Here is a 15,318-nt window from a genome sequence, read left to right as displayed (position 1 = left end):
AGGGAGCTCCTCCCAGAGCAGTCTGCAATCGCCAGGGTCAGTCGGATCTGGGGAGAAAAGACTTGCGTAGAAGACTAGGGCGCGCACCTTCTCCAGGTCCCACCATCGCCTTGCCAAGGGAAAGGCACTCCGCTGCCCTCGCCAGGTCAGCCAGAATTCCCGGAAGGACGTCACAAAGCCCTCATCCTCCAACAGGCTGTTGTTAAAATGCCAATAGGCCAGCCCCGGCCTCTCCACACAGAGGGAGGCTGTCACGGTGGCCAGGTGATGGTCAGAAAATGTGGCCGGCCGAATGTTGGAGGAGTGGGCTCGTGAGAGATGGAAGCGTCATAAATAAATGCAGTCCAACTGGGAGTGGCTTGACCGATGGGCTCCCACCCGGACAAAGGTGAACGTGGAAGTGTCATCTGGGTGGTGGTCACACCAGATGTCCACTAGAGAGTGATGTTCAACTATCTCCCGGAGGGTGTTCGCGGCGGCTGGGCTCTGCTTGGTCCCTGAGTGGTCCTGCTCCTCGAGGGTGGTATTGAAATCCCCTCCCAGGACTAGGCACTCGTGAGAATCTAAGGTGCTGAGGAAGGCGGACGCCTGCTGATAGAATTGCAGCCACTCCAGGCCCAATGTCGGGGCATAGACGTTAACAAGGTTAACCATGAGCCCCTCCATACGGACCCGGAGATGCAGCAGGCGACCCAGCATGGCCTCAGCGACCCCTAGCACCTTGGGCCGTAGGTCGGGGGAGAACAGGGTCGCCACTCCAGCCTGTCGAACCGTGGAATGGCTAAAGTAGACCCTATCCCCCCACTCCAGCCACCAACTGTCTTCGGTGGTCAGATCCGTATGGGTCTCCTGCAGGAAAACCACAGAGTACCCTCCCTCCCGAAGGAAGGAGAGCACCTGAGACCTGCAGAGAGCCATCCTACAACCCCGGGTGTTCAACTTGCGATGGTGAGAAGTGTCATGGGGAGGGCCGGGGGGGGATCCTCACTGGCAGGGACGCTCGCATCCCCCAGCGGGCCGCGCAACAGTCCTTGACCCATCCCGTAGGTGAGTAATTGGTCACGGAAGACGCGAACCTTCCAGTAGGCAGCAGCATCCTGCTTCCCCGTCCTTTTACCTTCCCCCATGAGGGCCCTTGTGGTCCGGAGGATTTGAGAAAAGTCCCCCCCATCACTGGAGAGCAAGTTGTACCTTGTTGCGGGAGCCACGGACACCTTCTAAAAACTTCCGCAGCTCTCCTCGCAGCTCATGCGGGGGTGGGGTTACGGTTTCCCGGTTGTTCCCCGGTGGGGCCCTTGGTGCAGCCCCATGGCCCACTAAAACAGGCAAGCAGGGTGCAGACCCCCGACGGGGTACCTGATGGGCTGGAGCTTCTAGGCCTGCCTCAACCCCGGGGGCAATAGGGGGCAGTGGAGGGAAAATAGCAGCCTCTAATGGGTTGGGGCAGGAGAACACAAAGGCCACTCCCTGGGGGTCATCAGTTGGAAAGGGGAAGGAGACAGCCCCTGGGGCAGCAATAACATTGCAGGAGGTAAACTGGATGGGGTAGGGGCAGGGGTAGGGGCAGAGGTGAGGTTCTGGGTTTCAGAAGGCAAGCAGCTGGATGGTGGCACCTCCCGATCAGGCTCGAGGGTTAAGGGGGTGGGGAGGGAGCTCTCAGTGATACCGGGCGCGGGCTCTATGGTGGATTTAGCGACCACAGCATTAGGAGGTGGATTAACTTCTGTAGGGCCCCTGCCCAGGAAGGAAGTTGATTGCTCCGCACCAACAGGGGTGCCCATGGCGACTCGTGTCCCGGCCGCGTGGCACCAGCTGTCACCTGAGCAGGCTCGGTGGTCTTCAGCGGGGTGCCATCAGTGGCCGGGTCGATGGAGGAGTCCAGGGGCTCCTTGGAGGTGGGAGCAGAAGTAGCAATTATGGGGAGGGAGCCTGGGGAAAAGAGGGGTGGAGTGAGGTCGCCCAGATCGAGGTTTGCTAGCAAAAGTTCATCCTCCCCCTGGGCGACCGGGGTCAGATCTAGGGCCTCGATCTCCTTGAACATGGAGAAGAGGACACTTTCTGCCGCCCCGGGGTTCTCCCCGCTGGCACCCGCCACGACGGTTGCCTCGGGGTTCACAGGTAGTGTCAGGACAGAAGGGGTTTCCTCGAGGGTCTCGGAGTGGAGGGTCTCCCGTGGAGGGGAGACATTACCTTCCGGTGCTGCCATGTCTTTCCCGGCTGACACCGGTGGATGGGACACACTCGTGGGCAAAGCGGAAGGTTCGGCATCGGTGCCCCCCTTCCTGGTCTTCCGGGGGGCCTCTGCTTCTGGTACATGAGGTGGAGCTCGAGCCTTCCACTTGCCTCGCTTCCCCTGGACTAGGGCCGGGCCCTCCATGGCATCATCTGGGGGCTGGTTAGCAGGGGTCGTGTCAGGGGGTAAAGGTGATGGCTCAGAGACTTGGCGGGGGGACGGTGGGGCAGCATAAGGGAGGGAGGATTCTCCCTGGGGCAGGCTCTCTCCCATGCCTGGTGGTATCTCTGCCACACCCTCCTCCATAGGCCCCGCCAGATTGTCAGCAGCGAGGGCGGGGCTCTCCCACTCATCTGGGCGTTGTAGGGGAGGTGCCCCTTGGGCCTGAGCGGGAGTAGTGGTGGTCCGAAGAGGAAGAGGGGGCAGGTTCGGGCACTGGGGGGCTAGGGGCGTCGGCAATGACGGGGCCGATGTCCTGCTGGGTCTTGGGGATCCCAGGTGCCCCTCCTTGCCGAGCTAAGGGGCAGTCCCTCCGGACATGCCCCGATGCCCAGCAGAGGTAGCACCGGGCTTCCCCCGTGGAGAAGTACACCCGGTAATGGGCCCCCTGATGGGGGACTAGGAAGGACCCTACGAGCGCCTCTCCGTCACGTGCCGCTGACGGAAGTAAAAGTTGCACTTGCCGGCGGAAGAAAAAGATGTGACGGAGGGTGGGGTCCTTGCAGCCCAACGGGAGAGGGCTGATAACAGAAACAGGTTTCCCCAGGGTGGAAAGGGCAGGTAGCAGGGCAGCACTGGGGAGAAAAGGAGGGACAGAGGTCAGGACCAGGTGGACGCCCAGGTCCTCTAGCGGCTCTAGGGGGACAAACACCCCCCCCCACCGCCAGGCCCCTCTCCACCGCTTCCCGGGTGGCAGCCTCCGACGCTAAGAAGAAGACGACCTTCCTGTACATTTTGGAGGCCACCACAATGGCCGAGGGCCCCACCACCCTCGCCAACGCCCGCACGTAGGTCTCCACGTGGGGCGAGGCGGGCACCAGGAGGCATCGGACACCGTGCTTCCTTGTCATGGTGAGGAAGGGGCCCTGGCCACTATTGATGGTGGTGGAGGCGGTGGGCGGGAGAGATGACGAGGCGGCAGGTGGGGGGGCTGCCGCCGCCCGGGCATACATCCTGGGGGCTGAGGGAGGGACACCCGCAGAGCTGGTGGAGGGGGCAGCGGGGAAGGACGCCGTGGTCGGTGGCGGGGCCGCAGCAGTGGGGTGGCCCCTGCCACGGAGGGCCTGGTGGTTTTAGCAGGGCCCTTCCCCTTCTTCTTGCCCTGGCCTTTCCTGCCAGCTGGGGGCGCTCCCCAAGAGTCTGGGGAGGCAATGGGCATGGCAGTGGCGGAGGTCACCCCAGTGCCCTCCATTGCCGATGCCCCAGCGGGGGCGGTGGCAGGTGGTTAACAGGAGTTGGGGTCAGGTAAAAAGGGACAAGCTGTGGGATGGACAGTTTGGGGGGGGGGGCACATGAACCAACATACGCTCGTACAGAGAGTCCTGTTTGGTTGGCTGGTGCTTCTGGCCCACATGGTGGAATCAGGGCGAGCAGCTGAGTCCAGAGGCAGATGTTAGACAGCCAGCAAAGACGGTGGAGGAGGGCAGTGGTGAGGATAGTAGTGTGGGGGTTGGGAGGACACAGATGGATCGGGGGGCAGCTCCATGCCACATCCCCTGTGTCCCTACGAACACAGTCAAGACACAGTCAAGGTCTCCCCCCACACGAGAGCACAGTCTTAAGGCCCCCTCCACGGCGATTTGTAGATTTCCCGGGTGGTGTTCCTCCGGTGGACGCTTTTCCCTTTCTTTTCCGGGCTTTCTTTGCAGCTGTAGCATTCCAGGGATGCCGGAGCAGATGATAAGAGACTCTCTCGGCCAGATACGGGTCCACAAACAAACAGCAAGCGGCTGGGTCTGGGTCCCTCCACTCCCCCCCTCTGGGGAGTGGGTCAGCTGACCCCCCCCTCTCTCAGGCAGCACGCTTCCTGGAGCATGACCGAAACAGATATGGGGAAGGAGGACAGAGTGCAACAGAAGGAGCTTTTTGAGAGGTTCCTTGCTCTCATGGCCACGAGGCTGCAGGATCCAGGTCCATGCACTACCATGTCCTGCAGCCTTTGGACATTCTCGGGTTGACTGGTCCGTGGCCTAAGGAATGAACACTACACGGAACAGTCAAATGTACCTTCTACATTCCCCCAGGACTATTCAGTTGTGGCCAACATGTGCAAAAATGCACCAGAAGGGCCAAAGAGAACAGGAGGAGAAAGGACATACACAAACAGCAAAACTGCTATGCTGGCTGTGTACATAGTTTGACCCTTTTGCACTTTTGTTTGTTTGATTTCTTAATAGGCACTGGTTTTGTTCACTCTTTTTTAAATCTTGATGGCAGCTGGTCATTTACATTACCTGTTATTTAAAGGTTGTTTAAAATAAAATGCTCAGTTGGCACATAAGATTACATAAGCGAGTTTTATGAAAATGGAACTTCATCACAGTAATCCAGAAGCTGGGTGAGGTACATGAAAAGTGTATTTAAAATGCATAATAAAATTTCACAAAAAATAATCTTCCTGAGCTGTCCCAGCCCCAGAAATTGTGGGATGAATGTGACACAATTACAAATACTTTGTCACTTCTCCCTCATCTGTGGCACCATGCAAACTCATTATGTGAGTGCACAAAACATCCCTGATTTCCACTGTGCATGTGGATCCTGGTCCAGTAAGGATAGGGGCGCTTTCTGGATGAGTGCACCGTTCCAGCAGTGTTGTGGGTCCACTCCTGGCAAAATGGCCCACCTTTGGTCTTGCAAACCTCGTGCGGTGCACAGTAGGCCCCACTTGTGGGGACACCATTGACAACTTTGGCATCCAGACAGTTGTAAAAGCAGCACCAATGGGATTTCAATCTGCCAAATGCACATCCTGCCACCGCCCTACGGCTACTGAGCAGGTAGCTGAACCTTCTTTTGCCAAGCCCTCTGAAACCAGGGCATGGTTTCATAGGCTATGCCAAAAGGGGATATGTTGGGCCCCCTAAAATAACAGTGGGGACCATGATTTCATTCATAACAATGCCAGTTGATGGGAATAATATCCCAGCTTGACCATGAAGGTAAAGGCCTGATCTCAGGAAAACTCTGGCATCATGCACCTGGCCAGTAGATTCCATGTTTGTGTCCATGAACCTTCTTCTGTGGTGGACTAGGGCCTGCATAATGATGGAGTAGGGCCCTTTCCAGTTTATGTACTCTGCTTCTTGTGGACAAGAACCTATGGGCACATCAGTGCTAGTCCCAGTGCAGGTGGGAAAGCCCAATCTCTCAAAGCTGGGAGTTATTTCAGGAATATTGTTTTTGCCTGCCACCTTTGGGTAAATCATAGTCCTCATCCCCGCACAAAGTCCACTACCAAAGTGCACTACCAAAGTCCACAACCCCTGCAGTTGACTTGCCAGCACTAAACTGGTTACCCAAGGACCTGTAGCAGTCTGGGGTAGCCAGCTTCCAGAAGGCTATAGCAATTTGTATCTGGACCAGCATGGCCTCCCTTATGCATGCTGGAGGGTTGGAGCAAGTTGATCACACAGTTCCAGGAATGTCTGCTTCTTCATGTAGAAGTTTTGGACCCACAGTTGGTCATCCTAGGTCCACAGGATGATCTGATCCCACCAGTCTGTGCTCATGGCCCTGCTTCAGAAGCAGCCATGTACACAATGTTGAATCTGCAGCTATGGAAACAGGCGTGAGCAGCACCAGCTGGGTCACGGCTGCCGTGTCTGTATCCCGTCCAAGAGGAATCTTCAATAGGACAAAAACTGCCACCACAATATGCATCTCACAGATGCGGTGCCTGATTCCCAGAACAGGAGGGAAAGCATGAGCATGAGAAGTTTTTCCACCGGTGCTTAATCCATGTTGCTGACTCTAATTGCAGGGAGCATGCAAACCCAAAAATGGCTTGGCCAGTTGTATTGGTGGGCTAAGAGCACTTCCAGTCAAGTGCTGTGGGCTGGACAGACAAGTGCTCCCACAATACACCATGAACCAAGACCTAAAGTAGCTACAGTTAGCAAGCGAGCAAAGAACCCTGGGATGTGCCTCCAGAACCAGCAAAGTCAGACTCGTGTCTGCAGAGTGCATTGTGGTTGGAGTGGCACGGGTATGAACCTTGCATAGCAATGTGGTGTGGGTGCTCAAGCATTAGCTTGGAAAGAACGGGTTTGCAGGTGCGGGTCCCCTAAACCCGGGTTTACTATGTACTGGAGATATACCCACTAGCTATACCCAGCCTCTAAGGGCAGTTCAGTACAGGGGTTTACAGATAACCACATTATTGTAATGCCTTTGGACTGTCGCCTGGCCAGCAAATCTCAGCCCTATATTCTCCTGCTGGCCCCCTGCCAGCACAGGATGTTTCTCTGTCCACCATCCCCAGCCCCTAGACTGCTGTCTCTGGCCTGTGGCTCCTGCACTAAACCACTAATGCAGTTTCTGGTTATCTCCAGAGCCTAATCACCTCTGACTTCATGTACTTCCCTTTCCTGTACCCTGAAGTTCATAGAGTTCTCTGCTGGCTGGATGTTGAGCTGGGACTAACACAATGCCCAGTAATAAGCCCACAGGTTTGTTACAGATGTTTTGATTGAGCACATCTGCTAGGCAGCCTAAGGCAGGGCTACCTGGCTTGATTGTAAGGCTGCCTTCCTTAACCGAATGCCTGGGAGAGAGAGGCAGCTGTATTTCTCCTTGACCTTTTCTAAGATGACTCCTCCCTTTGTCACAACTGCTCCTATGGACACAGTAGAGGAGCAGTGTGTAGCCACTGCAGAGAATCTAGCCCACTGTATAGATAAAAGCTTTCATGTGTTAGATGCAGCATTGTTGGAGCCGTGTCAGCCCCAGGATATTAGAGAGAGAAAGTGGGTGAGGTCATCTCTTTTATTGAACCAACTTCTGTTGGTGAAAGAGACAAGCTTTTGAGCTTACACAGAGCTCTCCTGCAAGTCACCTGTGTAACCAGAGGACCAAGGCTGGAGAGGGCCGAATGTTGAAAGCAGCAGAGGATGATGCCTGCTGGCTCTCAAAGCCAGAGAAATAAAGTCAAAGGGCAAGAGAGGGCTGAAAGCTGGAGCATGGCGAGAGACACCAGGGGTCCTTTTGATGTACTGTTGGGGCTATGGTTGTGTAACCCACACATCTCCTGGGCGTGGCGTCTTGTCCCCTCCAGTGGTACTGAGACCACTTAGTGATTAATGAATGGGCTACAGCCTTAGCTAAGGGTCATGTGGCTTTTAGCTCATGCAGTAGAGGCTCATGTATTTAGCTCCCAGGTTCGATCCCACCCACCGACGACTGGGGTCTGTCAGCCTTACAAGTGGGGGCTCATCCAGGATCTCAACTGGGAAGTCTCTGAAGCTCAGGACACGTTTCCTCAGCTAGGGGAAGTCTGTAACCCACACACCTCCTGGGTGTGGTGTTCTGTCCCCTCTAGTGGAAAGGAGACCACTTAGAGATTAATGAGTCTGCCACAGCCTTAGCTAAGGCATGTGGCTTTCAGCTCATGCAGTAGATGGTCATGCATTTAGCTCCAGAAGTCCCAGGTTCTATCCCACCTGCCGGTGATGGGAGTCTGTTGGCGTTACAGTTATAGGACTTGGTGTTTGGACTTGTTCTCTTATGGTTTATGTGCATGGAAGTGTTGTAGTAAATTAACCCCCCAAGGACCATAGTACTCAGAAAGATTGTTTGAACTATTTCTGGGGTCTCTGAAGGAGGCAAACTGAGGCGGGTCCACTTGAGATGCGGCCTGCCACAGGAGGAGGCTCCAGTCAGGGCCTCCCTTTGACACCAACCCTCCCCCCGCTTTTTCCATCTCCCTCACGTTCTGGCCTTTCCCCTTATTTTTCCATTTTGAAAAAGGAGGCAGGGGAGGGAGAAGAAGAGGAGGGGCAAGTAATGACTGAAAAATTTTAAAAAAACTTTCCTTATTTTCAATACAAGAAAGGAAAAGTTTGAAAAAAACGAACATTTTCCACACATGTTTGGATTAACGACAAAACATTTCTTTTTTCATGGGAGAACAAAGTCCTGGCTATAAATTTGCAATCTGCTCTATGTACCACGCTAAGGAGCAGCAATAAGGCGACTTCTGTACAGCAGCCCTCAGGAAGCAGCACTCTCCCTGAATTCACCACAGGACAGTGGGTGTGAATCAGAGCACATGCCCAGGCTCCTGCGCAGGTAAACACTGCTGCTAACAGATGCCTTACAGTGTATGACTAAGGTTTGGAAAGCATCGCATGCAACCAAAGCCATAAGCTGGATACTGTAATGAAGATGTACAGTAGAGATACAATGCTATGAGGCCTCGTGATCACTAAGGCCCGAATCCTGCAAATTGAACTCGGTGGAGTTGCTCATATGCATAAGTATTTGCAGCATCAGTGTTTTTTGTTCCACAGCCAAGCTAAATTCAAAAAGGCTTGGTTAAAATTACATGAAGATACTAGCATCATCAGTTCTTACTTTATCAGAACTAGTTTATCCATCCCCAGTATACGGTGTGGAATAACATGCCTAGCATGGTCACTGATGCATAAACTTGATGGGAGGGGGTGGGGGGGGAGATTCCCTTTGCATTCTATTCACAGCCAAGTTTCAAAACAACTCAGGCTGCTGCCTCAGAAACCAAATAGGCAATTTTCCAAACCTAAAAGTCAGCAACAAACCAAAGTGTAAATGGAGATTTAAAAACAACAACAAAATACTACCTATGGTTAGAACACTCCTTAGAATCCAAAAGTACAGATCTCTTTCCCTGACATTTCCTTGACCTGAAAAATAAAATTTGTGATACTGTATTTTCAACGGATCAGTGCAGAAATAAGAAGAAAAACCTCATGACAATTCCAGGACCACCAGCAAGTAGTTTAGTTTACTTTAAATCTTTCAGGCAGAAACAATGCAAATTTGTAATGAAATAAAGAGATGCAAATGAGGGAACAGATGAAAACCCATGATGTGATATTGCCTATTTTTTCCATATACATATATATATACATATATACATATACATATAAACATATCTATGGCAGCATGCAAATATTTAATAATCATTACACAATACAGTTTGCAGGTGCATTATTGAAAGGACATTCTAGGTATATTAATGTATTATATGGTGGGATGTTCCTAAGGCTTACATAAACTTGATGCAGAATTAAATACAATTCTTCATCAGTTCAAAGAAGCAATTCACCCTCATACTCAAAGACCATGCAGAAATTATCTCATCAGTACAATGCCTTGTTCAATGACAAAGAAAAGCTTCAAAAGATAAAAAAGGGGATAAGACTGCAGAATTCTCACATCATGAGCAGGAGGCAGTGATGATATATATTGGTCAGTTCTCAGAAGTCCATGAGACATGACTATCCTTTCAGCACATTGATCATTGTGTGACAGGGTATACCAACCCCGCACTGGACCAATCACTGTGGGCCCAGGAGGCCATACCCCCTTTCCCCTGCTGCGCATGCTCCAGTTGGTAAAGCCAGATAAAATGGGCAGCCCAGCTCAGTCGGGGATGGCTGCAGAGGAGGAAGGATGTGGACTGCAGATTCCTGTAGCAGTGCAGGCGACGCTCCAGATGGCAGAGCCCGTGGACCCAGACTTCGCTGCAGACGAGTCGCTGACCATGGAGACTGAAGGGGAAGCTAAGTCGCACCAGCTGAGGAAGTGTCCAGGACACAACTTGTGGCAGGAATTGGCTCAGGGAAGGTAGCAGAAGCCGATGCCTGAACCCCTAACGGGGAGTTCCCCGGCTTCATAGGGCCCTGGATTGGAACCCGGTGGAGAGGGTGGGGCTGGGTTTCCCTCCCATGGGCTAACAGGCGTGGCTGCTGTCTGCTTTATGTCCCAGCCCAGAACCTTATAGATAGGCCCAATGGCCTGTGATGAGATGTTAGATGGGGTGGGATGTGAGTTACTACAGAGAATTCTTTCCTGGGTGTCTGGCTGGTGAGTCTTGCCCAGATGCTCAGTGTTTAGCTGATTGCCATATTTGGGGTTGGGAAGGAATTTTCCTCCAGGGCAGATTGGCAGAAGCCCTGGGATTTTTTTGCCTTCCTCTGCAGCAATGGGCACGGGTCATTTGCTGGAGGATTCTCTGCTCCTTGAAGTCTTTAAACCACCATTTGAGGACTTCAATAGCTCAGACATAAGTTAGGGGTTTGTCCCAAGGCACAAACTATTTTACCTTTTGCCCTTGGACTTTATCGCTGCCACCACCAAATGTCTAACCGGTATATTACTGGGAAAGAGTCCATTTGGAAACATCTTTCCCCCAAAAAAATCCTCCCAACCCTTACACCCCCTTTCCTGTGGAAGGCTTGATAAAAATCCTCACCAATTTGCATAGGTGAACACAGACCCAAACCCTTGGATCTTGAGATTCTGTGGCCTGCGTTGTGCCGGAGGTCAGACTAGATGATCATAATGGTCCCTTCTGACCTTAAAATCTATGATTCTATGACATGGGCTGTTTGTTTGTTTTGCCCCACCCAGGGGCCATAGACTGATTGCTGTATTGCTCTGCCCAGGTGGCCGATTCCCCAGTTGCTCCTGCCTGCCCCAGCCAGGAGGCTTAGGGGCCATAGACTGCTTGTTTGTTTTGCCCCGCTCAGGGGCTGCAGACTGATAGTTGTTCTGCCCCATCCAGGGGGCCAGAACTCCATTTGTGGTTGTTGGTCCCAGCCTGGAGGCTGAGGGGCTACAGATTGTTTGTTTACGTGGCCCTGCCAGGGGACCAGAGCCCACCTTGGTGCAACTCCCTGAACTAGCAAGAAATCCTGACAATTGCATGACAGGGTGTTTCAACCCCGAACTGGGCCAACGGGGTGGCCCGGTTCAGCACTTGGAGCCCTCATCACAAGCTGAATAATAATATTTTTGCACATTGATCAGCTCAATGATACGTTTGCACGTGTAGCACATTTCCTCAGAAGATAACAGTACTTTATGAACCATAACTAGCTCAGGGCTGGTCTACACTGGAAACGTACATCAGCCTAGCTACGTTGCTCAAGAGTGTGAAAAATTCACACCCCTGAGCAATGTAGTTAGGCCAACCTAACCTCCAGTATAGACAGTGCCAGCTACCCCCCCTCTCAGGCGGGTGGATTGCCTGTGCCGGTGAGAGAACCTCTACCATTGGCGTAAGGTAGTGTTTACACAGAAGTACTAAGTGGCGCAGCTGCAGCTGTGCTGTTGTAGCATTTCAAGTGTTGACCAGTCCTAAGCCACACAGCAACCTTGTGAGGTAAGTAAGAGTTAGGTCAGGGTCACTCCTCCAGCCAGTGAAGTGCAACCACCTATGGGATGGAATGTTAAAAATATTTCAAGACTACAGCAGTGATGCAGGATAAAAAAAAGCGAACAAAGGTATCATATGAAAGTTATTTAGAAAGAATGTTATTACCTGAGTTGGGATGTGATCAGGACACCAGAACAATTTTACTTTTACAAAAAACATAGGAACGATGGAATTTCCAGATTGGATCAGACTCCTAGTCTATCTAGTACAAAACCCCCGCTCTGACAGTTCAGAGAAAAGTGCAAAATATTTTCACTTTTGATAAGCATTTTCATGGTAAATGATAATATTCAAAAATAAAATATTTCAAATTCTATTGGCAAAAAGGGGAGGAGTAAAAAAGGTGGATTTTTACCCATCAAAACTATTCTCTTTAATTTTTAAAAAAATCAAAGAATTCTGTGCACCTTTTTGACCAAAGTGAAATTGTTTTCATTTATTTCTAGTTCTTTTGAGACATATGCTTTTCTTTTTTGACAGCCTTTATTTCTGTCCCATTCACTGGCTTGATTTCTGACCCACATTACAGCCATGCATCTTGGCTGCTTTTCCGACCACCGCTGTGTAATGATCTTGGATTCATTAAACAACAAACCAATGAATACGAAAGGAACAAACTTTTATTTTAAAAAACCCCTAGAGAATGTCCATGGTAAACTGCTGTAGCCAACTACGCTTTGTTTTCAGCCTCCTGCTTCCAGGGCATTTCTCAAAATTCCTATACTCAAATACTGTCCCTTATGAGAGAAGCTCTCTAAATGATCATCTTTTGCAAATCTAGCTCTACGTCTTCCCCCCTTGAAAAAGAGTCAGCTTTTATATAAACAACTATCTAATAACACATACATTAAATTCTCTACCCATCTAGCACATTGCCGTAAACTACACTCCATATATCCAACGTGTCAACTACCTAGATATGAGATGTTACCACCGCATCACTCTGGAGTGAGCCTTTACCACTCACTTCTCCAGGCAGTTTAGCACATCTGAGGCCATGTCTACACTAGTGAGCTTACAGCGGCACAGCTGTACGGATGCAGCTTTGCCACGGAAAGATTGCTCCTGTAGCTGCTCCATGCCGATGAGAAGGCTCTCCCACTGACAAAATTAAACCACCTCCAATGAGCGGCACGAGCTATGTAGGTAGAGGAGCGTTTCCCACTGACATAAGTGCTGTCCGCACTGGTGCTTCTCTCAGAGTAACTTATGTCACTCAGAGGGGGTTGGTTTTTTCCCCCACACCCCTGAGAGACCTAACTTTTACTGACAAAAGTGCTAGTGTAGACATAGCCTGAGCCTTTCAGGACATTTGATCTTCCTCTTTGATTTTCACAGTATCAGCTTTTCATTAGAGTCTGCGTTATTGCTTGCCAGTTTCTCCTTTGTCTCTCAATGATAACGATCCGTCCGTTGGTAAATGCCAGAGTTCACATTTATTGTGTCAGCATTTTGGGACTTTCTGGAATTATTCTTAGATCCCTTCAATTACACTGAAATGTGTCCCCTTGTCCTGGACTACATAAGATTTTGAATGCAGCTGTTCTTTATTGGTACCTCTTTGTTCCCAAGCATCAGCAATGTGATTCCTCAGGCACACTCTGTCACCTGGTTAAGAGAAGGGAGGTCATGGGCCCTTTTGGCAAAATAATTTCTGCTTCCACTTCTGATTTTCTTTCATCTTCCATACGGTTTCATAGTCATGAGATTTCAGCAAGTTATCAGTGATTGATAAATTAGATCTGATCCTTCTTCCCATCAACAGCTGAGCTGTAACACCATTCTCCAGAGGTGTACTGCAGTAAACTAATAAAAATTTATGAAAATCACCCCCACTGTCAAAAGTCTTTTTCATAAGGTTCTTTACTGTCTGTATAGACCTGTCCACAAGTCTATTCGAGGAGGTAATTTGGACTTGATGTTTTACATCAAAAATCCCAATCTTAATTGCCTAAAATCTGTGCTGGAAAATTGTGGCTCACTATCACTAAAGACTTCATCTGGAATTCCATGTCTGGAAAATATTCCCTTCATGATGGTTGTCACTGACTCACTACTAGTACTGTGCAATGTACACATTTCTGAACACAGAGAATACTCATCTGTGTCTATTAAATAATCCTTTGATTGCCAGATGAATAACTCAGTACCTACCACCTCATAAGGCCTTTGTGGAACTGGATGAGGTCTCAGCAGCTCTGCCTGTTGACATGACTTGTATTTCAAGCGTGAAAAGTAGTTTCCTATAGTATAATTAATGTTGTGATTGATCCATGGCCAATACATCACCTCTCGTGCTCGTTGTTTGCATTTCTCAATTCCTAAATGACCATTGTGGATCTTCTATAGCATTTCTTTCTGAAGGCTGCTTGGAATTACAACATTTCTGCCCTTGAGAATCACCCCATCTATCACAGCAAGTTCAGGTCTTCAGTTCCAATAGTTTCTTATACTTGGATAGTAACTGCTTATTTTTTCATGACACCCTTTAACTATCACTTTTTTAAGGATCGCCAATGATTTGTCTTTCTCTATGTCCCTTCCTATTTGTTGCAGTTTTTTGTTCTCCACAGGAATTGACTTTACAATCAAAGCTACATCAGCTTACATCTCTATCTCTGAGGTCTTCTCTGGTTTCATAGTGGGAGTCACCACTCTGAAACATGCATCTGCAGTAAATATGAATTTACTGGGCATGTAGGTCACAACCAAATAATATTTTTTCAGCTTTAGTCATCATTCTTTGAATCCTTAAGATACAGCCATTCAGAGGTTGGCCAGATAATGCTATCAAACATTTGTGGTCCGTTTCAACATCTACTATCTGGCTGTAAATATTATTCATTGAATTATTCACAGGCAAGCAATATTCCTAAAAGCTACTTCTCATTCTGTGTGTATCCGGTTTCCTCAAGAGTCAGTGATTTGGATGCGTACACTACTGGTTGCCAATGATTATTGTGTTTCTGTAAAATCACTGCACCTAACCCAGACTGTGAAGCATCTGCTGAAATTTTAATAGGCCTGGCTGGTGTGTAAAACTTCAACACTGGCTCTTGCATTTGTTGTTTCAAACCCTGATTCCTCCTGTTCTGCACCCCAGTACTTTCCCTTTTTTATTTTCCAGGAGTTTCCTCAAAGCTGCTGCTTTTGTAGATAGATTAGGTATGAATTCTCCAAGATAATTAACCATTCCCAGGAATTGTTGGACATCTTTCTTTAACTGGGGACGTGGCATCATTTCAATGGCTGAAACCTTCCTCTTATCAGGTTTGATGCATTCATTGGAAGTAAAATCTCCAACAAAAGTCAGTTCAGTAACCTCTGAAACACATTTCTCCCTGTTTAGTTTCAGGTTTGCAGCTCTCATTGCATCCAAGACATCTTGAAGTCTACAATCATGCTCCTGTTTAGTTGAGCCCCAGATGATGATGTCATACATTGAGGTGTCAACACCATTAATATGTTCATAGATCACATGTATGGGTTTGTGTTACACTTCTGGTCTGGAAGCTATGCTAAATGGTAGGCATAAGAATATGTATCTTCCAAATTGGGTATTAAATGTACATGGTTTTGTGCTTTCTTCAATTAATTTTAGCTGCCAAAATCCTGAGGAGGCATCCAATTTTCTGAAATACTGTGCATTCCCAAATGGAGCCAT

This window comes from Lepidochelys kempii, chromosome 2 (genome assembly GCF_965140265.1).
Source record: "Lepidochelys kempii isolate rLepKem1 chromosome 2, rLepKem1.hap2, whole genome shotgun sequence".
Taxonomy (NCBI): Eukaryota; Metazoa; Chordata; order Testudines; family Cheloniidae; genus Lepidochelys; species Lepidochelys kempii.
This window is presented reverse-complemented; position numbering follows the sequence as displayed.